Source organism: Macrobrachium nipponense, chromosome 30 (assembly GCF_015104395.2).
Source record: "Macrobrachium nipponense isolate FS-2020 chromosome 30, ASM1510439v2, whole genome shotgun sequence".
Taxonomy (NCBI): Eukaryota; Metazoa; Arthropoda; class Malacostraca; order Decapoda; family Palaemonidae; genus Macrobrachium; species Macrobrachium nipponense.
The window spans coordinates 4,395,004-4,417,663 of record NC_087218.1 but is presented as its reverse complement, the minus strand read 5'-3'; the positions used below and the strand labels follow the sequence as shown (position 1 = coordinate 4,417,663).

The 22,660-nt window shown below is 41.2% G+C and overlaps 1 long non-coding RNA gene and 1 pseudogene across 2 annotated transcripts in view; both read right to left on the bottom strand.

Annotated features, from left to right (window-relative positions):
• The window catches only part of LOC135202238 (uncharacterized), a 362,178-nt gene that overhangs the window by 181,747 nt on the left and 157,771 nt on the right, over positions 1 to 22,660 (bottom strand). The gene's annotated exons all lie outside the window — the stretch shown is intronic.
• On the bottom strand, positions 16,299 to 18,806 carry LOC135201934 (putative nuclease HARBI1; annotated as a pseudogene).

Below are 22,660 nucleotides of genomic sequence, written 5' to 3'. Positions count from 1 at the left end.
TCCGTTAAAGTACGTTTTGAAAATACATGTGTATGAAAGTTGGTGACTACCTGATTTCAGCAAAACCACAGAGGAATCTCTCTCTCTCTCTCTCTCTCTCCACACTACAAATTCAATTATTCAAAGTTAACTTCTCCTTAACTGACGATAGCAATCATACTCGTCCATTACCCGAGAAACATTATGGTGCGCAATTAGTTATTTCCTTGTGATCCCTCAAACCTTCGTTTATCAGAATGTGCGCGTGAAGGAAGAACCACAGTGCTATGCAACCACACCTCATTATGGTCGAGAATCGCTTTGAATGCAGAGATTTTAGCCCCTAAAGTTTCCTTACCGATGACGCTATTATATGCCATGAATTGGGCCAGCTCATATCCACTATAGTTTACTGGAGGGCCGTTACAAAGCAAAACTATTTACCAGAAAGAACTTGAAGAAGAAGAAGGGAAATAAGTTGGTCTCTACTACGTGGCAGACCAACAACCATTCGCTCTTGTTCAAATTTGTTGTCAGTGAGAATCTGTTACTAGGCAGGGGGTCGTTTCCCCTTAATATTATCGCTAATGACACAGGATAATTAATAACCGTTATATCATTACTGCTTTATATTGAGTATAGACGATGTAGATCTACCCTGTGTGTGTTTGTGGCATGACGTCCTCGGATTCTGTGAAAAAAAAGCTTTATTTTTTGGATGATCGAGCCATGCTGTTGTGTTGTGTTTGGGGGGGGGGGGTTGGGGGGGGGGGGGGGGGAGGTGACTACGAACTTGCAGGGAACCCATATCAAGAAAGTGTGATTTAATAAGCACCATGAGGACCCAGTATGCGAACAAAGGCACCAATTGTTCTAGTGTCTCCAAACACCCAAATTCTGATTTTGCCAGATAGTAAGACTAACTTTTTTTTTTTTTTTGTTTTTTTTTTTTTTTTTAAGCTGCAACAGTGTTCTGTTTTTTACAATAAAGTGCAAAGATTGATGTTTTGATATTTTGGGAAGAAGGGACCTTGTTGGGGGTGGGTGGGGGTAGGGGGAGACCGCCTTTGAGCCTATTTCAAACGGCCAGATTTCGTTTGGGTCCTGCTGACACACCTATAGTAACCGATTTTTGGTCGATATAAGTTATACATAGGTTCCCATAAGGGATTGACATAAGGTGGAGGTACTACGTGCTGTCTTGAATTTTTTTCTTTGTATTCCTACTTGTGAAGTGATAGTTTCTCTCTCTCTCTCTCTCTCTCTCTCTCTCTCTCTCTCTCTCCAAAATGTCATGTTATGGAGAACTATTTGAAGAGCGAATTACTAAAGAATGTGAGAGAGAGAGTGCACGTACGCCATATGAAGATAGCACCACATTTCCGTGATTAGTACTAGTGGGAGACGCGAGGAAAATCAGTTGACAGTAAGAAGTATCCTAGAATATCGGTCAAACTGTAATCTTTGGCGGAGAAGAATAAATGTAAATATCCCCGACTACAACCCATTGTTATGATAATAATAAACTTGGAAAGAAAGGAAATCGTACCTACCATTCGAATGTGACTTAGATTTAATCGAAAACCAACTACAGTACTATGCATTCGATGCCGTGTATTCATATAACCGTGTCGCCATTGTTGACGTCAACCTACTGCTTCTGAATATCGCGATATAGACTCCAATTACATTCGTCTCTGTTATCTTATTTGATTTGTGATGGAGCCTTTTTATAACCTGTTAGCAAATGACCCCCTCTCACCCCCTTCACAACACTTCAGTTGCTGTACCGGTAAATGGTTGCTATCGAATGTCCACCTCAGTTGCTCACTCTCTCTCTCTCTGTCTGTCTGTCTGTCTGTCTGACCACGCTTCTCAGATTTATACGTTCCATTTTTAATAAGCTTTTGAAACTGAAAGATGGGAAGTCGTGCGTGCTAATTCCTCCTCATTCAAATGGATGTCATACGTAGTATTCGGGAAAGAACTGGGGCCATTCTTACCCCCACCTTTAATAAAGTTTTTTCTCTCTCTCTCTCTCTGCCTTTCAGGATTGATTGATTGAATGAGTGCTGTTGTACTCGACGTAAAAGGATCATTTTGCCGTTAGGGGAATGAGATAATAACGTGTCTTTATTAATCATTCTCTCTCTCTCTCTCTCTCTCTCTCTCTCTCTCTCTCTCAGCAGATTCACTGTAACATAATCTATAGTACACTCCTTTCTGCTCCTTTTTTACGTTTCGCCAAATTGTGACTTCTGAAAGTCTATGACACTGAAAGAGATAGATTAGGCCTACACACTCCTTTCTTTTGTTTTCCTTTTCCCGAAATTGTGACTTCTGAAAGTCTATGATACTGAAAGAGATAGATTAGGCTTACACACTCCTTTCTGGTGCTTTCTTTTTCCCGAAATTGTTATTTTTGAAAGTACATGATACTAGAGAAAGAGAGAGATTAGCTACCTCTCTCTCTCTCTCTCTCTCTCTCTCTCTCTCTCTCTCATGAAAACGTTGGTTGCTGCTATGTCGCCGCACCAGAAGTTAATTCACCATTGCCAGAGCCTCACCCCGCCAGATTTTCAACTCAATTCCTTTCTTTCTGTTCGAAGTGGAGGTAGGAGGAGGGGGAGAAGGCCAAATATAGCTGTCGTATTTGCATAAATATTTCCTTGTTTATGACAACGTTAAGAAAAGGCTCTTTCTGGCTGTGAGGGTCATTAGTTTAGTTGTCGCTTGGTTTGTTCCCATGAAGCTCAGCTGTTTAGATTTTTTTTTTTTTTTTTTTTTGGTGGGGTTTTTTTTTTTTTTTTTTTTTTTTTTTTTTGGGGGGGGGCCTTTATTTACTGACCTTTCTAGTTCTTCGTATTCCCACGTTTCATAATTCATAGTTTTTACGTAGGAAAATCTCGTATTGTCAGAAACGTATTTATAACAGTTCAGATATCTTTTTTTTACTAACCAAACCAAACCATGTTTTATATTATATATATATATATATATATATATATATATTATATATATATATGCAAAAACTTGTCATGACGAAGTATATAAAACGTGATGCTATGTATAAATAAAGGTTTTTTTGCCACGAAGGAAAAAAATGAAAAAGCAAGTTAGCCGAGTACTTTCGGTCCTATTCGGACCCTTTACTGAGGCTAACTCGCTTTTTCATTTTTTTCCTTCGTGGCAAAAAAACCTTATATATATATATATATATATATATATATATATATATATACATATACATATATAATATATATATATATATATATATATATAAAGATAAATCCCACGAAGGAAAAATAAACGAAGGAGTCTGCAAGATCTTTCGACTTTAAAAGTCGTTTACTGAGCAGATACTGATAAAAATACGAGAAAAGACAATACAAGAAGGTTCGTATACCTGACAGATAGGGATTATAAAGGGATTAGTACCTAGAATCCGACACACCTGGAAGATAAGAAACCTTCCCAAACAAGCATAAACAATGGGTTACAATTAAAGGTTTAAGACAATCATCTCAGATACGATCTCCAGACAATTAAAGGATTATAGGTGACAGCTATTCGGAACTTGGTAAACAAAAACCTATTCACAAAACATGACAGACATACATTACATAACAAAATTTAATAACTCTAAGGCAACTGATTATTATTTAAGTCAGTAATTATATCTTTGAGGTCATTCTTAAACATGTTATAGATACAAGGGTCTAATGAAAAAGGCCACGACTAACATTGAAATTATTACAATGAAAAGTAAGTTGTATTAAAGCAGATTCTAAAAGATTTCGTGATAAGACATCTCTTGACCATCAATCCAATTAATTCGGTGGTTGTTTTCACTTAAATGAATGAATAATGCATTATTAGATTTTTGCCCAGTTTTTACAGAGTATTTATGTTGGCTTAGCCTTACTTCTAAGCCTTTGCTGGACTGTCCGAGATAGAATGAGGGACAATCCATACATGGAATTTTATATATTTTGTTGTTGCTTTCTCTGGGGCCCATTTTTTATTAACATTTTCTTTTTAGTGTGTTTTAGGAGGAAAAAAAACGGTTGACATTAAAAGCTTTTAACAATGGTTTAAATGGATTCAAATCCGTTGAAAATTAGGCAAACTGAGAATGTTCTTAGAATTTTCTTTCTGTGTGTTATTTACAGTATAAAACTTTTTGTGGGCTTTATTATAACAAATGTCTAATATATGTGAAGGATAGCATAAATCTTTCCCTATTTTTCTTATGTATTCAATTTCTTGATCCAAATATTGTGGACTGACAATCGCAATGCTCGTAAAAACATAGAGGAAAAAATTGATATTTTTATATTAAGATGGTGGCCTGAGAAGAAATGAAACATAAGTTAAGTTGTTAGTCGGTTTCCTATAAATACTGAATTTACATTGAAAATGGTTCTCTATGTATCAAACGTCTAAGAAAGGGAGGCAATTCTTTTTCTAATTCTAGAGTAAACTTAATCGATGGTACCTGGTTATTTAATTTAGAGAGTAAATCATTTACATCAATACCGACAGGAAGAACAGCTAAACAATCATCAACGTAACGATACACTTTACAGGAATATGAATGTATTAGGTAAGTAGCGTTTTTCAAAGAATTCCATATACAGGTTGAGAGCAATGGTGATAAACGGATTTCCCATGGCATGCCAAAAATTTGTTGATAAAATTCACCATTGAATATAACCTTGCAGTCACAAATGCACAAACTCGTGAGTGAATAATGTGACTTATAGGTAGAGGTAATTCATGCTGAGTTAGTCATTGCTAAGATATTCTAAAATAGTCTATAGGGACTTTAGTAAAAAGAGAACATACGTCAAAAACTAACGAATCTATCAGTAGGGCAAAGAGCAATTTTGTTTAATTTATCAACTAAATCTTGAGAATTATATATAGAGAATCGGAGATGGTTCCAAGTAACGGGGACAGATCTTAGTGATATATTTCGAGAGTTTATATGAAATTGAACAACAGTACTGATAATAGGCCGCATAGGGTATTTTCTTTGTGCGTTTGACTAATCCATATAAGTAAGGTAGCGAAGGAGATTTGACCGACAATTTGCCTAGTAGTTCTGTTTTATCTTTAATGCTTGACTGGATCGAACTGATTACTGGTTGCCGGTGGAAATATGAATTTGGGTGATATCACTCCCTCATGATGCGCCCACTTACGCAAATTCAGTCTTAAATTTCACGGTTGGGATATGATTCGAAGTTTTGAGGTAAAAGGTTGAAGTGAAAAAGGTGGAGTTAGTATTGTGGGACGTGGGTAAATGTAGAGGTAGAGGCGGGGGAGGGGTGGTTGGGGTCTGTCGTCTCCCTACTTAACCAGGTGGTGATTTTACGGGTGTTCTGGTTGCTTGCGACCGTCTTTCTTATTTTTTATATAGCGATTCTGTTTCCCAGGTGCAAGGACAGGTCCTGGTGTCGGTCCTGAAGGTTCTATCTTTGCCTAAATAACAGACAATGGCCCTGCATTGTAAGCCTTGCAATGCCCGGAACTAGGCCTAGTCACCTGAAGGTAGCAGCAGCAGTAAGAGCCTTTCTCGAAGATGGTGTTTTATGATCGGTCCTAGAAGCTAGAATCAGAAATACCAACCACACCCAACTTCTATATTGAATCTAGGTGCATTCATGGTTGATTATGTTTAATGTAGCAGAGATTTTCCCTTTACATTCTATTGATACTTGCATGGTTTTATGCATCTTCGCTAAAATAATTGATAAGACACTATGATATTAAATATTTGTTTCCACATTGCTTGAAATATGCATTGGTAATGTCGGTAATCCTGTGTTGAACGAGAATTTCAAATTGTTTCGTTTCTATAGTTTGAAGTAATTACTATACTTTAAAATAATTACTATTGCCGTAATTTTTTCTTAAGGATGTTATGAATATCATAGATTTGATATTTGTGCATCATATGTTAGCTTTATTTTGTTTGATAGAGCTTTCACTGTAGAAAAAAAAAGCTTTTCAGCTACGAGTTGTAGTTGCCAGTTACTGAATTTCGAAGGATATCCTCTGAAATTTGTCGCTTCACTTCTGGAACTTACGGCCGTATGCTAAGAGAAAATATAGGGCCTCCAATTATAGGGCCTTCTTTGTACCCTATGGAAAGTGTAGGGAAGCCCTATATTTTTCGGTGCTATGTTTAAAGCATCTTCTAGGAAAGGGTGTGGTTGGTATCCCTGCTGAGAGGATGTCTGTTGTCCTCTAAACAGTTGGTATGCCGCCGGAAGAAACGTTTGTTTACATTGTGAGCGGTAATTACTTAGTTTGGGTACACGTGTTTTGCGCATTCCTGTTCTTTCAACGAGTTACTGAGGACTCATAGACAGTGGAAATGGCAGAAAATGATGGCATAAGAACAAGATATATAACTGCAAATGAGAAAAAAACAATGCTGGTGACCTTGATAGAGGAAAGAAGCGACATTTATTTAATAAGAGCCATGACTTCCGCATCATCCATCGGAAAAAAGCAGCATGGGAAGAAGTCACTAGCTTATTTAATGCTGCTGGTTATGGACCACCGAGAAGCCAGCAACAGCTGAAGAAAGTCTGGAGAATGCAAAAGGAAAGTAAGTATTCATAAACATATTAAAGTAATAGTACTTTTGGACTCACTTCCTGCATACATAAGCAAGCATCAGCTTAGGGATTTCTCGAGGGCCAGTTTTACTTAGGCTATAAGTAAGGAATAACATACTTTCAAATGCTGAGCAAATAAATAATTGTTCCGATACGTAATACAAACCATCGGTCCTTTAACAATAGGAAGTAGCTAGCGGCAGCTGGAACGGTCGTAAGCTTCGAACAAGGGAGACGGTAGTTAACCTGCTTGTCCGACAGTCGCGCCTGGGAGGTAAAACAAATCACTTTTGCTTTCGGCCGCGGGTGTGAAGGACGTGTTTCGTCATCGCTCTCTGCCCGCTTCATCGTCGTATGCTTTGTTTATATTGTGTTTTCTACTAATGGTGTTTGACTTGAAAATGAAACTGTAAGATCACTGTTTTCATTTTCATTACTTAATTATGAACCAACATGGAGTTATCGCCGTAGATGCGGCGATTTCCTCTCTTTTCATGAATTGAACCCTTGAATTATGCTCGGTGCCGAGGGGCGGGCGCGCTCGCGCCGAGTCATGTATTTTGGGCGAAAGTGTGTAATTGAAAAATGTAAGTATCTCTTTTCATTATATGTTTGCCCTGTGCGTTCGTTACCGAGAGTGTGTTTGCGCTCGGCACGAGCCTTTTAATTTTGTATAATAGAATGCAATGAAAGTGATTCGCAATTGCAATATTCTTTTCATTTTCATTTATTTATTTGCATGAAATTTAATTTGGATCAATTTTCGTTCTTACCCGGGAATTGATCCTTACGATTTTTTATGTGAAATGAAATCGCAAGTGCAGTATTCTGTTTCATTTTCATATATTTTATGATAGCATCATATTATTGGATCAAGTTTCCGTTCTTACCCGGGAATTGATCTTTTCCCCTTTAAGTTCTATTGAAGTGAATCACAAGGGCAGTATTCTGTTTCATTTTCATATTACTTTTCACTGCTGTGCGGGGGTAGGGGAAGCGAAGGTCTGCCAGGAAGTCGTCGGAAAGCTCTCCCGCGACTCCCTTGGTATCCGATTCTTCGTCTTCCTTCCTTGCCCCCGCTCAGCTTCTTCGTTGTATTTGTATTTGGGGTCTTGCCTTGCGTTCGGGGTGGGGCATGTCTTCCCCCCGTCCGTGAGGGAACCCCTCTTACTAATCTATCTATGTTACCGCAGGTGCTACATCCGTGGGGAGACGACCTTGGACAGGTATGGACCACCGCGGAGGCAGGGCGTGCCTAGCATCCACGGGCTGCTGCAGCGTCTAGCGAGGTCTGGGGCGGTCTCCACTACTACCACGGCCGCCTTATGCTGCTCCCCCCCCTCCTCCGTCTACACTCCCCATGCTGTGTCGATGACGCCGTCTGCCGCTACTAGGGGCCGCAGCCGTACCGAGGTGGGGTTGCCGCCGCCGCCTGTTTTCTTCGTGTTGCCTGCCCCAGACTTCCGCTGTTCCAGCAGCTCGCCCCTGGACCGGCGGCCAGGAGCCCAGGTTTCCGCTGGCTGCCGATGATTCTACGGCGATCGCTGGCCTGCCGTACCTGCCGCTGATATGATTCCCGCTGTTGGCTTGGCTGTCCCTTCTGGGTCTACCGCTGCCGCTGTTCCTGCCGCTCCTGAGCTGGTGCTGTTCCTGTCGCTCCTGATTCCTGTGCCTGTCCATGCTGGTCCTGGCCCACGGTGTGTCTTCCCCAGTCCCAGGTCCTTCCGGACAGGTGCAGTCGGGCCCTGTTGCTTCGGCAACTGCCCCGGCTCCCTCCTGAATGGAGGACCTGACGACTGTCCTGCGAGAGCTGACGAGGAAGAGGAGAAGAGGAAGCTGTCATCTTCGTCTTCATCGTCTGCTGCTGCCTCTTCCCCTTCGACTTCTAAGGCCCATAAGCCGAAGAAGAAGAAGAATGCCGCCCCCTCCCCCCTAAGAAGTCTCCTTCGGGAACTTCTAAGGGCCCGTCCCACCTCGGTGGGACGGGGGGGGTCCTTCTGCTGGTCCTCCTGCTCCTTCGGGAGCGGGGCCCGTCTCCCCTTCCGTAAGGAAGAGATAGACGGGGACCAGAGGAGTATCGGTTAGCTCTGAGGTACTCCTCGCCTGGTGCTAGCGGCGATGCCGCTACGCCAGGTTCCGGCTCGGTCTCTCGTTCGCGAGAGATCCCGAGTGTACGTTCTCCCTCGGGAGACCGTGCAGCCAAGTTTCGGCCGCCAGAGTTCGCTCGGTGCCAAGACGCGGCACGGAGCAGAAGGCGGGTGAGAGACGCTCAGGTGACTCTTGCCAGGCCAGCGGCCGCTCTTGCAGCGACCAGCTGGTAACCCGGGTTTTCCCCCCTAAGAAGGCTCCTTCGGGACCTTCTAAGGGCCCGTCTCACTCCGGCGATTCGGGGAGCTCTTCTGCTGGGTCCTCCTGCTCCCCTCGGGAACAGGGCCCGTCTTTTCTTCTACCAAGGAGAAAGAAGAAGACGGGGACCAGAGGAGTACCAGCTTCGGCTGGCACTTCCTCGCCTGGTTTTAGCGGTTCTGCCTCGGCTTCTCGTTAGCGAGAAGTACCAGAGTGGACGGTCTCCCGCGGGAGACCGTCCAGCCAAAGTCTTGACACTCGAGCTCGCTCGCCGCCAAGACCGAAGCGCGGAGCAGAAGACTGGCGAGTGTCGTGCAGACGACTCTCGCTAGGCCAGTGGACGCTCTCGCAGCGACCAGCTGGCTGCTCGGGTTGACGTGACGGTCGCTGACCAGCACGGGTTGAGGCGAGGAAGGGGTTCCCCGCGGGTCGTCGGTACCAGCCACGGCTGGTACCAGCGGCTCGAGCGCCGAGAGGACGCTCGCCCGGTCTCACCGCGACAACGAGCCTAGCAGGTCACCTGACGCCGCTCCCATCGGGACCGGGCGGAGACGGTAACCAGCAACAGCTCGCCTGACGCTAGACATCAGCGTCGACGTTCTCAGTCGAGCCGCTCGCCACAGGTGAGCGGCACGGCCAGGCCTGCAGATCGATCTCCACCGCGGGTTGGTGATCGGCTGCAGCCCCCCCACGTACGCTGGTCCTGCCAGCGAGCGGGGGGGGAGCGTCAGGTCTGTCTCTCCACTACCTTCAACTTCCTCGGGCTACACCGGGAAGAGCGAGGTAGCTAGGAGTGATCGTGAGAGGTGCGCCGCTCACGATCCCGTCACGACGCCGCACGTGCCACGTATGGTCTTAGGACCAACCAGGACGTACGCGCAAGTGATTGGAGGCGACCGTCAGGGGGAGAGGGGGGTAGCGTCAGTTCTGTCTCTCCGATACCTTCAACTTCCTCGGCATACGCCAGGAAGAGCGAGGATATAGGAGTGATCGTGAGAGATGCGCCGCTCACGATCCCGTCACGACGCCGCACGTGCCAGGTTGGTCTTAGGACAACCAGGACGTACGCGCAAGTGATTGGAGGCAACCGTCAGGGATCTGTTGCTGGCCCTTCTTCGAAGGAGGAGGGTCCTGGGAGCTGCTCTTGTTGGAGGGACTGGACGGTCCTACTCCTCAAGACGCTGTAACTTCCGAGATTCAGAGTAACTTTACCCAGGTTATTGCAACTGATTCGTCAGCACAACGACCGGGGGAAGGATCGCCGCTCCCACCAGCAGAGCCCATGTCTCTGCTTGAGTCGTTTTGCTTTTGGGGCGAGAGGGAACCCAAACCGACGGTGGGTTTGCCGCGATCGGAGCTTGCCGATTCTGTCTTGAACCAGAGTCTCTCGTCTCCGGACAAGAAGGCTCTCTCAGTTCTGGCCGGTCGATCAAGCTACTTCCACCTCCTCTACTGCGACAGCGGCGTTTCTACGTGACTTCGGACCACCGTATTTAAATACTCCTTCGGTCCTCCTGAGAGGTTTCGACCTCGACGAGGACTGGAATGAGTCGGAGGACGGTATCGGTCTCTTCTCTGTCAGGTGTCGATCAGCCCCACCCAGACGACGTTCACAGTGGCGGCAAGACCCTTACCTACAGTGAGAGTTCGTAACCCTCCTCGGGAAACGTTTTCTCCTGACGATACGTTTTCCCAGACTCTGAGAGGCCATCGCCGCAAGGCGATGGCTGCTCCTACTCTTCTCCAACTGCTAGTTCCACTGGGAAGGCGAGCGAGTATCCAATTCCTCCCCCATTCCCTCTCTCCTTACGGCTACGAGGGAAAGGGGAAGGGGGAAGGATCTACAGAGATTTCTCTGTAGGATCCCACGTTGGGGACTGCGCTACCAGGGGGACCTTCGGGTCCTACTGACGTAAACAAGCCCCGGTCGTTGAGGAGGGATCCTGCCCCATTCTCGATTTCTACGGGAATCGAGAGGACCACCAGCCGATATCGTGACGAATTCGGTGGGGGTTTCGCAGACTGCTTAGAATTCTACGGAATTTCTAGCGCATTCAGAGTGTTAGTTTCTTACGATCTCCAAACACTTAGGCGAGACCACGGTCCAAAGTGAGCGAGACGAGAATCCCCGATATGTTACACGATAATCGGGAACCTCGACTATGCTCGAATTCCTGGAATTTCTAGCATTAGGAAGAAGACTGCTGCTGAAAGAAGACTATCTCACAGTAGGCGACCAACCTGGAATAGAGAAGAACGGACGGGAATATCCAGTTTGGTTTGGCTGGAACTATCGTCTTAGTATTCTGTTCACCATTGAAGCTTTTCCTTCGAGGAAGACTTCTCCTTCACGCTCTTTAATAGAGAACGAAGGTGGTCAATCTCCAATCCTTATTTTGTTTTCTGATGGAAAGAATTTAGGATGGAGATCGTTGTTCAGAATCCTACAAATATACTACGTATATTAACCTCGCGACATGATTCTGCTAAGCAGTTGAATGGTCCGAGGGGTAGGCGCATATCCTGGTTATTCTACGGATTGCGACTAAGACGAAAAGTATTCTAATTGAACTGCAACGGGTTGCTGCAACCTCCCAGGAGTTTTCCAGTTTCAATTTTATATACTTATGGGTGTTGTCACAACAACACCATTTAAGCTTTTATATTTACCGAAATTCGTTTCGCTTAAATATAATTGCTTGAGCATATCTTTTATGCTCTGTGGTTCTAGCCGAACGCATTCCTTCGTGGAAAAGGATTTACTTGGCAACTCAGGATGACGAGTCAGCGACAGCTACTGCGTATTGAATTGCCCGAGGCATTTCAGTATCAGCTGCCGCTTTGAGATAGACGGTTGTTTATGTCTTTCTCGCCTGCTTGGATTGAATAACAACCGTATCTCTGCCCAACAATCACGGACTTAAGTCTCTGATTAACGGGGATTCTCTCATACATGAATGACTATCTACTGCTGTGAAACGCTAGTATTCATCGTCTTCGGTATTGCGAGAATTTTAAACAGAGATATCTATTCGACTCTCATCTTTCTGTTTACCCGCACTGGTAACAGAATTCTAGTAATAGTCTCTTGCTGCATCGTATCCCGATAATGCGAATGATTTTGCGGAATCTGAGTTTGTCCTCAAAATATCTTGTATTCGGAGGTGTACAATTGTTCATTGTTCACCCCGGATTAGCAGATGTATTGAAAGACATCGCCTACTCCCACACCTGCCAGCTCTACTTCCAAACGTTCAGCCCATGAGAAGCAGTTCTTCAAGCGGCACTCCCCTGTGGTTTCATTACTGAAGAACGCCCCGCGTTTCATTGCACAACGGACAGCAATGAAATGGCGGTTAGCGTTTTCAGTCATTTGTAAGCACAGGTTTAGAATCTTGAGATTCCTTCTCTCGATTCAGCTGGAAGACGTAGGTTGCATTCATTGCCTACCTTCGTCTTCAACGTCACATAGTGTTGTTTCTCCTTAAGCTGAGATCCAACGTCTATGAGATTTTCTTGCCATCAGGGACCCTCGGTCTTTTGAAGGCAATTGACTTTCGCCTTTTGAGCTTATGCATTAAGAGAATCATCGCCGTGCCGTCCGGCATCAAGTGACTAACAAATATTTTATTTGTTTGGTCTCTCAGCATAACTCTTTAAAGGGCGAAGGTCACGTGACTTACCCGGATGCTTGGACAACTTGCCTCTACTGATTCCGAACCAGTCAGTCGGCAGCTGTCAAAGCGCCCAAGTCAGTTACGAACTATGCTGTGGACTTAGTTCGGTTGTTCCAGAGCAATCATTACTTCGTCTTAATAGCTTGTCAGTATGAGTACTGTACATAACCAAAGTCGAGAAGAGGGATAGGTCATACGACTATTCCCTTCTTTTCGTCTTAGGTAACTGCATGACTTCTCTTGAGAAGTCAAGCACAAGGATGGGATTTGTGACGCTCGATTTCGTACCGATCTTCGTAGCGAAGACTCAGAAACCCTTCGGTAACTGACGATGGGTTCGAGTCCTTCACAATACCCTCCCTAATGGACTTCACCGCCTTCGATGCGAAGGAGATGCTGCCTTGTCCGCAAGAACTTCTCCTTGGCGCAGGTACTGAAGGCAGGGGTCTGGTCCAACCAGACCACATGCCCTTCCTTCTACCTTCGGGATATTGCCCACAGGTCCTTGGATCTTTTTTCCTTGGGACCCGTTGGTGGCTGCTCAAAACAGTGTGTAGCGAACCCAGACCCCTCGCAGGCTGAACAGCATCGAGTCCTGGTGTGACCGTAAGAATGGATGGTGAATGAGAGTGTGACTGGCTCCTCTTCCCATCTTTTTCTTCCCCTCTACCTGTGGTTAGAGGGACACGGTCGTCACCCTGCTGGATAAGGACAAGATGCAGGTGAGCTACTCAACAGAGCCCCATCCTATCCCTTTCACTAGGGATAGGAGCGTATATCCACCACTTCCTCCAACAGGGGGGGAACAGGAAGTGGATGCCAGCTTGAGACAAACCCATACTTTATGTTGGCCTCTTGCAAACAGGAACAAGTTCTTGCTTGCTGGTACGAAGAGATACGCTTGCCTCTCTCTTAGTACTCGGCCCAGAGGTCTGACCATTGATCCTGCGGTGCACACCCCGATCAATCCGGACAGAGGCTTGGATCCCTCCCTCGCTCTTACGACCAGGGAGGCATTCCAGGGATGGACGAACACCAGTCTGTTCATCAAAAGACTCAGATTCCTCCCACCAAGAAGTGAGTCTTCCTATTGTTAAAGGACCGATGGTTTGTATTACGTATCGGAACAAATGACAATTTGTCGAAAATTGCATTTTTCCTAACTATACAAACCTGAGGTCCTTTTACATATAGTCCCTCCTCATGCCACCCCTCACTCTGCGTAGTTTTGCATGGGCCAAAAGCAAAAAGTGATTTGTTTACCTCCCAGTCGCGCGGCGCAACGACTGTCGGACAAGCAGTTTAAACTACCGTTCTCCCTTGTTCGAAGCTTACGACCGTTCCAGCTGCCGCTAGCTACTTCCTATGTTAAAGGACCTCAGGTTTGTATAGTTAGGAAAAATGCAATTTTCGACAAAATTTGTCATTTCTCATTGCAGTTTGTACTATTCTTAATTTCAGACTTCATACTGGTTAGCCTAATTGGTTTGGCTTTTATTCGTAATTTAAGGCTATATACGGGGTTAGTTACCTAATTTTGTTTGGTCTTAATTTCAGGCTATCTACTGGTTAATCTAATTGTTTTGTTTTTTGCATTTATTCTTAATTTAAGGCTATATACTGGTTTAGCCTAATTGTTTTGGTCTTAATTTCAGGGCTATATACTAGTTAGCCTAATTGCTTTGGCTTTTTTATTTTTTCTTAATTTAAGGGCTATATACTGGTTAGCCTAATTGTTTTTTTGGAACAAAGATATTCATTTAACCACTTAACTCTTGTAAAATTTAACCACTTAACTCTTGTAAAAATTTCAGAGCAAAGAAACAGCATGCAGCCTATAAGCGAGAGACTATGAGGACAGGTGGTTGGTGCTCCTCCTAAGCCTGGAAGATGAAGAAGACTGCTAAAATCCTTACTATCATAAGTGATGACCTTGATGGTGAGGAGAATGAACTGGACTGTGATGCACTTCAGAGTACTAGTAAGTCCTACTTTGATAATTGTACAGAGAGCTCTGCTTGGATGTTTTGCATATATTTTATGATTTTCATACAAATTTTTGTTTCTCTATTCATTTTTTTTCCCATAAAATTGAGAGGAAGTCACTTGTTTTACGCATATCCCCTACCTATCAATTTATAAAGAAGTTAAATTAGCTCCTATTTGGTAATATTCTTGTAAGTCGTAAGGAAGCTTTTAATGTAGTTGAAATTCTTGAAGAAAAGTTGTTTGTCTTGACCTAAAATGTAAGGTTATAAAGGTGGAACTCTGTTGCATAAAAAAGGGGGCCTGGGGGCTACAGCCCCCAGCTAGGAAATAACCAATTTAGTGCCAGGGTAGGTAGGTGTTTTATGTTAGGTTAGTGCCCCAGACTAACCTAAAATACCTACCTAACCTGTCATTGAATTAATTTCCTAGGTGGGTGGCTGTGCAACCCCCCTTAGCTGCCAAGGGGGTCTAGGCAAATCCTCTCTTCTTGTCACATTTGGGATTATCTCAAATTTCACCATAACCTAACCTTTTTTGTGAATTAATAAACTTACTGCACAAGAATCACGTCTAACATGGTGTGGACCCACAACGTGTAATTATTAGGATTAGGTAATCATTCATCACTTTAATATTTGCTTTACTTTTAGGGAATCTTTTGTTTTATAGAATTAGGAGGAATTAGTAGCCGCACAGTTTGCAAAAGTAATGTTTTCCAGTACAATCATAGCATTACTTTTTTTTTTTTGTCTTTTCAGGTCAACCACATGCTGTGATTGGTATCAGAAATGATGGGCAAAAATGTGAGATAATGTTTGATTCTCGAATAACAGCACAGCACACTAACAACTCTATAGACTCCATCATAACACCTCCCAAACTCACCTCAACTGAATTCAACACAACGCAGAGCACACCAGCTGGCAAAGTCTCCTCTCAAGAAGCTAACGTGACACAGGATACTCAAACAAACACCCACCCCCTCTATACAGTTTTAATGCCAGACACACCCCAACAGAATACACACCAACACCTGGCCAATCAAATTTTACCTCTGCTCGAAAGTGCCGACGAACAACAAAGTTCACTCAGGAGGCCAGCTTTGAAGCGTCTCTTGAGATGCAACGGAAGGAACATGAAAAGACAATGGAAAGCCTCAGCCTAGATATTGAAATTAAGACAGAAAAACTAAAAAAAATTAAAAAGGAAAATGAGGATGCAAACCTTTGTCTCCAGGCTCATCAAATCTGGGTTGATGTAGGCAAGAAATGTTGGAAGTAACAGGGGAAACTAGGACAGGTAACCAAAAGAATTTGTGATAAACTCGATGCTTTAAACTGATCCAATGTTACTTCAAGTTTCAGTGCAATATAGTATTATATATATTTCGGCTGTGATGAAATTGTGCATTGTGTTCTAGTCTGCATTGTATTTTGACTACTGTACTGTATATTTTTATGGTAATTAAAATTACAAATAACTGTTTCTGGTTTATTTGCCAAACCTGTACTGTATATACATACTTTGAATTTGGTTTTTGGTAACTTTAAGCCTAGTGGTGGTGATTATTTTTTCGTCCTAAGCAAAATATTTCTCTTGATGATTTGCTGTCTTTTAAAGACTCCTTGGATATTTTCTCATTGCTTGAGGTTGCTGCCTCAATTCATCCTCTTTGTTATGTTTCCTTGGGCTTCTGGGTCATCGGATCATGAAGTTCATGAATTACATTATCTGGCTCAGTACTCTGTAGGCGATGGGCCAAATTGTGGAGAACTGCAGCAGCACAATTGTGTGTTTGGTGTTCCTCATAGAAGTTCTCATTTTCTTTCCAAGGCAAGCAAATCTTCTTTTTAATAGTCCAAATGCTCTCTCAACACTGTTTCGTGTTCTTATGTGAGAAGCATTATAGCGGTTCTCTCCACGGCCATGAGGAGCTGCCAGAGGAGTCAACAAATATTCACGACATGGATAGCCACTGTCACCCAACAAGTGTCCAGGCAGAATACCATCTTCGAGTTCCTGACAGAGTCGACTATTTTCAAAAATATTGCTGTCATGTGCACTGCCAGGCCACCGAGCTACAATGTTGTACAGCTGCAACTGAGGACCACAGACTGCTTGTACATTAAATGAAAAATAACCTTTCCTGTTGCGGAAAACTTCAGGACGCGGGTGACTTGGCATCTCAATTGCAATATGAGTGCAGTCAATGCACCCAATTACACCTGGCATTCCAGCTATAGTCATAAATTCATGCTTGATCCTGGTAATATTATCTTGGTCTGGAAACTTGATGAACTCTGCACACAAACTTCCAATTGCATATGCTACCTTGCCAACACATCTACTAACAAAAGACTGTGATACGTCACACCAATCTGATATACCAAGTTGGTCGTTTCCAGTGGCAATGTATCTCAATCCAATTAGGACCTGCATGTGAGATGGCACAGGACAGCCTGTGGAAAAAGAAAAAATCATGAAATACTTCACTCAAACCATGTCCAGGCATAATTCTCAACTTTTTTTCTTAAAAAATTGTATAATCTTTTACTGTATTAAGCATAATATCTCTAGGCAGCTTCATATAACCTTTCAAATAACACATTTAGGAGAAGCCAATAAAATAACTTGCCTAAGTAAAGTGAGTACAGCAAATGCCTCAAACTTTTTGTTTTTTTACCAATGGCACACTTAAGATCTCATAAGAATACCACGGCATACAGTATACTTGGCAAAATTTAAGAGGGTATACATGTAATTATAAGATAGAACTACAGACATAAAAAAATACCAGGTATAAATAAGAACTTATTTTACTTCAGTAAATATCACCATACTGCTTGAATTAGTTGGAAAGCATTACTTTTCATTCATGTAAAACCAAAATCTATACCCTTTTTTCGTATTTTCAGGTGTGCCTTGACAATGTTTCGCAGCACACTTCTAATAATCTTGTGGCATATCATGGTGCCTTGGCACACTGGTTGAGAAATCACTGCAGTACAGTATACAGACATAACAATTACTTTTTGCTTGTTGTCACAGGGTAATGAAGGCAACCTTATGTACTGTACCTACCTGGTACATTGCTATTAAGGAAATGTTGTTAAAAGTAAAAATGAGCATTAGTACATCACTCACGAATAGCTCATCATCTGACATATAAGCACAAAAACAATGTCATAACGATTCATGCCTACCTCTGTTGCTAAGAGCATGGGGCAGTCGATGCTCTATCTGTGCAATCAATGAAAGTGTGCATTCTTTACTTAATCGGAACCTCATCAGAAATTCTTCCTCTGTCATGGCATGGAATGGGTTGCTTCGGTCTGTCACAACCCTTCGTATGTGGCGATGCTGATAGCGCTGAAGGTTTCGGATATGACGGAATTGTCGGTACATACTGAAATATATGAAAATAAATACGTGTAATGTAAGACTCATGAAATGTTTGTTAGCCTAGTGTTTAACTCTACAAAACCTAAGCTGCCAACGCAACCAACTTGGAGCTATGATTTCCTACATTAGGTTCACACTGGTTTAATTATTCTTGAAAACCTGGGAATCATCTCCAGATGTCTAAATCATTTAAAAAAAGCAAAATTGTGGATGAAAATTAGTTCATTTTGCTAGAACCTAAAGGATAAGGCCTTTTTTGGCATTCTGTTCCAGGGGGTCACCCCCTGCCTAGGTTACTTTGATTTCGTTAGATTAGTTACCAGAATTTCTCAACTTCTCCAAGCCAAACCTATTGTAAACTTTGCACAAATACAATAATTTCTCTTAAAAATAGATGAACCTTTTAGCATCAGTTAAAAACAAACACCTTTTCCATGCATGAGCTATCATATCTATTGGAAGAATGTAATTTATTTACGAATTCAAATGGCAAGTTTACTTGCAACTACTATTTTATCACTTACTTTGTTTCACACCACCACAAAACGATCTGCCCTTATTATGAATGCCTTGAAAATATTGCATTTTTTCCCCTTTTCTTCCCGAAAGGGTGTAATTCACGAGTTAACATCAATGAACTACAATAATAAAAAAATAATCAAAGAAATTCTTACCTGTGAAACTTGGCAGAAGCTTGTTTTGTTGATAGTGTGACTCCGAGAGGGACATCTCCGAGTTCATAAAATATGAAGTTTGGCCCACCTGTGCAATAGTTTTTCATTCTTTGTATATGTTATTATTTTTGTAAGACATCTTTTGATAATATAAATGTTTTTTTCACCAGCAAGAGTTGAATCATCCTGACTACTATTTATTTATAGGCTTGCGAAGGCATGTCTGGGCCACCCTTTAAATAGTATCGGAACCACTCCTTAAATTATAGGGAACCCTAAATTTATAGGGCCTGTATATGATCTAAGCATAGGAATTTTATATAGGGTCTATATTATAGTCCCTATATTTTCTCTTAGCATACGGCCGTTACTGTACATCTGTTGCTTTTCGACTAAAAGCCCAGTGGGCTGATTTGAGGAGGTTTGGGGGGTCCTTTGTCCGGTTTCAGACAGATTTTCTGTCTTGCAGGTTTCGAAAATATTTAGGTGGACGAATTCCACCGTAGATCAAATAATAACCTGTCTGGCCTCTGCTTCTGTAGTGACTGTGTTTCTACAGATTCCTTCGATCTCATTTCTATTAACAAAATTGTTCTGCCTCGGACACTTTTATTTAATAAGATCATTTAGTCTGCTTCGGACACTTCTACTTTATATAAAACAGTTGGTCTGCTTCGGGACACTTTTACTTAATAAGGCTCGATTCATCTGCTTCTGACACTTCTACGTAATAAAACAATATTCATCTGCTTCCGACGTTTCTACGTAATAAAACACAATTAGTCTACTTCTGACACTTCTCTTAGTAAATCAAAATTCGTCTAGTTCAGACACTTCTTAATAATACTCAATTCTTCTGCTTCGGACACTTCTACTTAATAATGCTTATTTAGTCCGTTTCGGACACTTTTACTTAATATAAAACAATTAGTCTGCTTAGGACACTTCTACTTACTAAATCACAATTCTTGACACTTCTACTTTATCTAATCAATAAAGTTTATTTACAAAGATGACAATTTTCATTTACATAATAATTTTTTACAGTAATATTGTTATATACATACCTAAACATTCGAGTTTATCTCGAGTTTAAAGGACTTCTTTTATTTCTTCTTAATGAAACTGTTATCAATATAATACTAATAGTAACAATAATCTGTATAAATACCTGAAACTTTGCGTCTCTCTCTCTCTCTCTCTCTCTCACAAGAGATAAATACTGTATTTATGATGCAAGAGGATAATGCAGATACGGAGAAAATTGCAGATTCAGACACAAAATGAATAAATATGATGAAGGAAGATCAAATATTATAAAAAGTTGGATTTTTTAATGTCAGAATTTCTGGAAATGAAGTAAAGAACAAAACCATACCAGAACCAGGAAAGAGACGTGGGGAATGCTTATTAATTTACCCAGATTAAATGGAGGGAGAAAACACGCAAACCATCATAGTGATGAATTGTGCAGCGTAGTACGAGTAACTGAAAAAGAAAATAGAGTACTTAGAAGAACTAACCCAATTTGAAAGAAAATAGATATAATGATAGTGAAACCTGGTATTCCCAAGAGACTGGAATGACGATCAAATAAAAGGGTTCCAACCTTTATAGATCAATAGAAAAAATAGGAATCACAGGGGAACCGCGATATATGGGAAAGAAACAAAACACAAATAAAAAAAAAAAAAAATATGTAAGAAATATAGTAACTCAGAATGTGAACTAATAGCGGTAGAATTTGAATCTGAAAAATTTATTAACAAATACTAAAGAGTTCGACACAATAATAGAAAAATTGGATGATATATGTAGAAATCACAAGGACTGGACTATTCTCCTATCCGGAGACTTTAACTTTCCTTTCGTAGACTGGAAAGAACGAATAGGAGATTGTGGTTGTATTTATACATATCAAAAAGAGAGTAATAGTAGTGCAGAAGATAAGAGGCAATTCGAAAAGCTATTAGATATGCTACTAGAATACACAACATTCAACAAATAAATCACCTGCCAACAAGAAAGGAAAGGAAAAATACTAGACCTAGTATTTGTGAACGAGATGAATCATGTTAAAGAAATAATAGTTATAATACGAGTACTTCAGACCATAATGTCATAGAATAATTAACAGTCCATTCCAAAGCAAGTGAAAACAGAGATAAGCAAGAAATGAAAAAGTGGGAAGGATATGGAAAATGCAACTTATACAGTAAAAATATAAAATGGTCAGAAATAAATGAAGAATTAAACAAAGATTGGGATAACATTATTGTAAGTGATGATATAAAGGTAAATACAGAGATATTTTATAAAATATTAGAGAAAATAGTGGATAAATATATACCGAAGAAGAAAAGTAAAACTCAGTCATGCATCCCAAGAGACAGAAGGATCTTATTCCAGAAAATCAGAAAGTGGAAAAAAGGTCTGCAAAAGAAAAAAATGCATGGAAAGTGATTGAACTAAAAAGTAATATAGAAAATGCAGAACAAAAGATTATACAATCAAAAGAAAATGAAAAACGGGACTTGGAAGAAAAAACCCTAGTAAATATCATGCAAAACCCCAAACTATTGTACTCGTATGCAAAAAAGATGAATAAAAGAAGAATAGAAATAGGCCCTCTAAAAATTGAAGGGAGATTAACGAATGAAAAAAAATGAAATATTCAACATATTGGCAGAATGATATAGAGAGAATTCACCCCCTAGAATTGATAATGAAGATAATGAATATAGAAGTAAGGGATGAAAATAGTGAATATTTAGCAGACATAGATATTAATGAAGCTGATATTGTGCAGTCTATTAATGAAATTAAAAATGGAGCTGCAGCAGGTCCTGATGGTGTCCCTGCTATTTTGTTAAAGAAAGTAGTTCATTCTATCGTGAAGCCACTTGCAATATTATTAAGACAAAGTGTATATACAGGCAAGATTTATGATGAGCACAAATTAACATATATTACCCCTACTTTCAAAAGTGGATCAAGACTAGAGGCAAGTAATTATAGGCCTGTGAATCTAACATCACATATTATGAAAGTGTATGAAAGGGTAATGAAGAAAAAATATTATGAAACATTTAGTAAAAAATAATTTGTTTAATATAGGACAAACATAGTTTCGTACCTGGAAAATACAGAACAAACCCACTGTTAGTCACTGTGAGAACATATACAAAAATATGAAAAGCGGAAATGAAACAGATGTGGTTTTATCTAGACTTTGCAAAAGCTTTTGACAAGGTAGATCATAATATATTAGCGAAGAAAATTAGAAAACATAATATATTGATAAAAGTAGGAAGATGGTTAAAAGAATTTTTACACAACAGAAAAACAGATGGTTATTGCAAACGATGAGAAATCGGATGAAGCTAAGGTAATATCTGGTGTGCCACAAGGTACGGTGTTAGCTGCAATACTGTTTGTTATTATGATTGTAGACATAGACAGTAATGTTAAGGACTCGGTAGTGAGTAGTTTCGCCGATGACACAAGAATAAGTAGAGAAATTACCTTGTGATGAAGATAGGAACGCGCTATAAAGAGACCTTAACAAAGTATATGATTGGGCAGAGGTAAATAGGATGGTATTTAAACTCTGATAAATTTGAATCAATAAATTATGGAGACAGAGAAGGAAAGCTATATGCATATAGGGGACCTAATATTGAGACAATTACAAATAAGGAAGCAGTTAAAGACCTTGGTGTGATGATGAATAGGAACATGTTATGCAACAATCAAATAGCAATTCTATTGGCAAAATGTAAAGCAAAAATGGGAATGTTGTTACGGCACTTCAAAACAAGAAAAGTTGAACACATGATTATGCTTTATAAAACATATGTTCGTAGTCCACTTGAATATTGCAATATGATATGGTACCCACACTATCAAAAGGATATTGCTCAGAAGAGTGTACAAAGGTCCTTTACAGCTAGAATAGAAG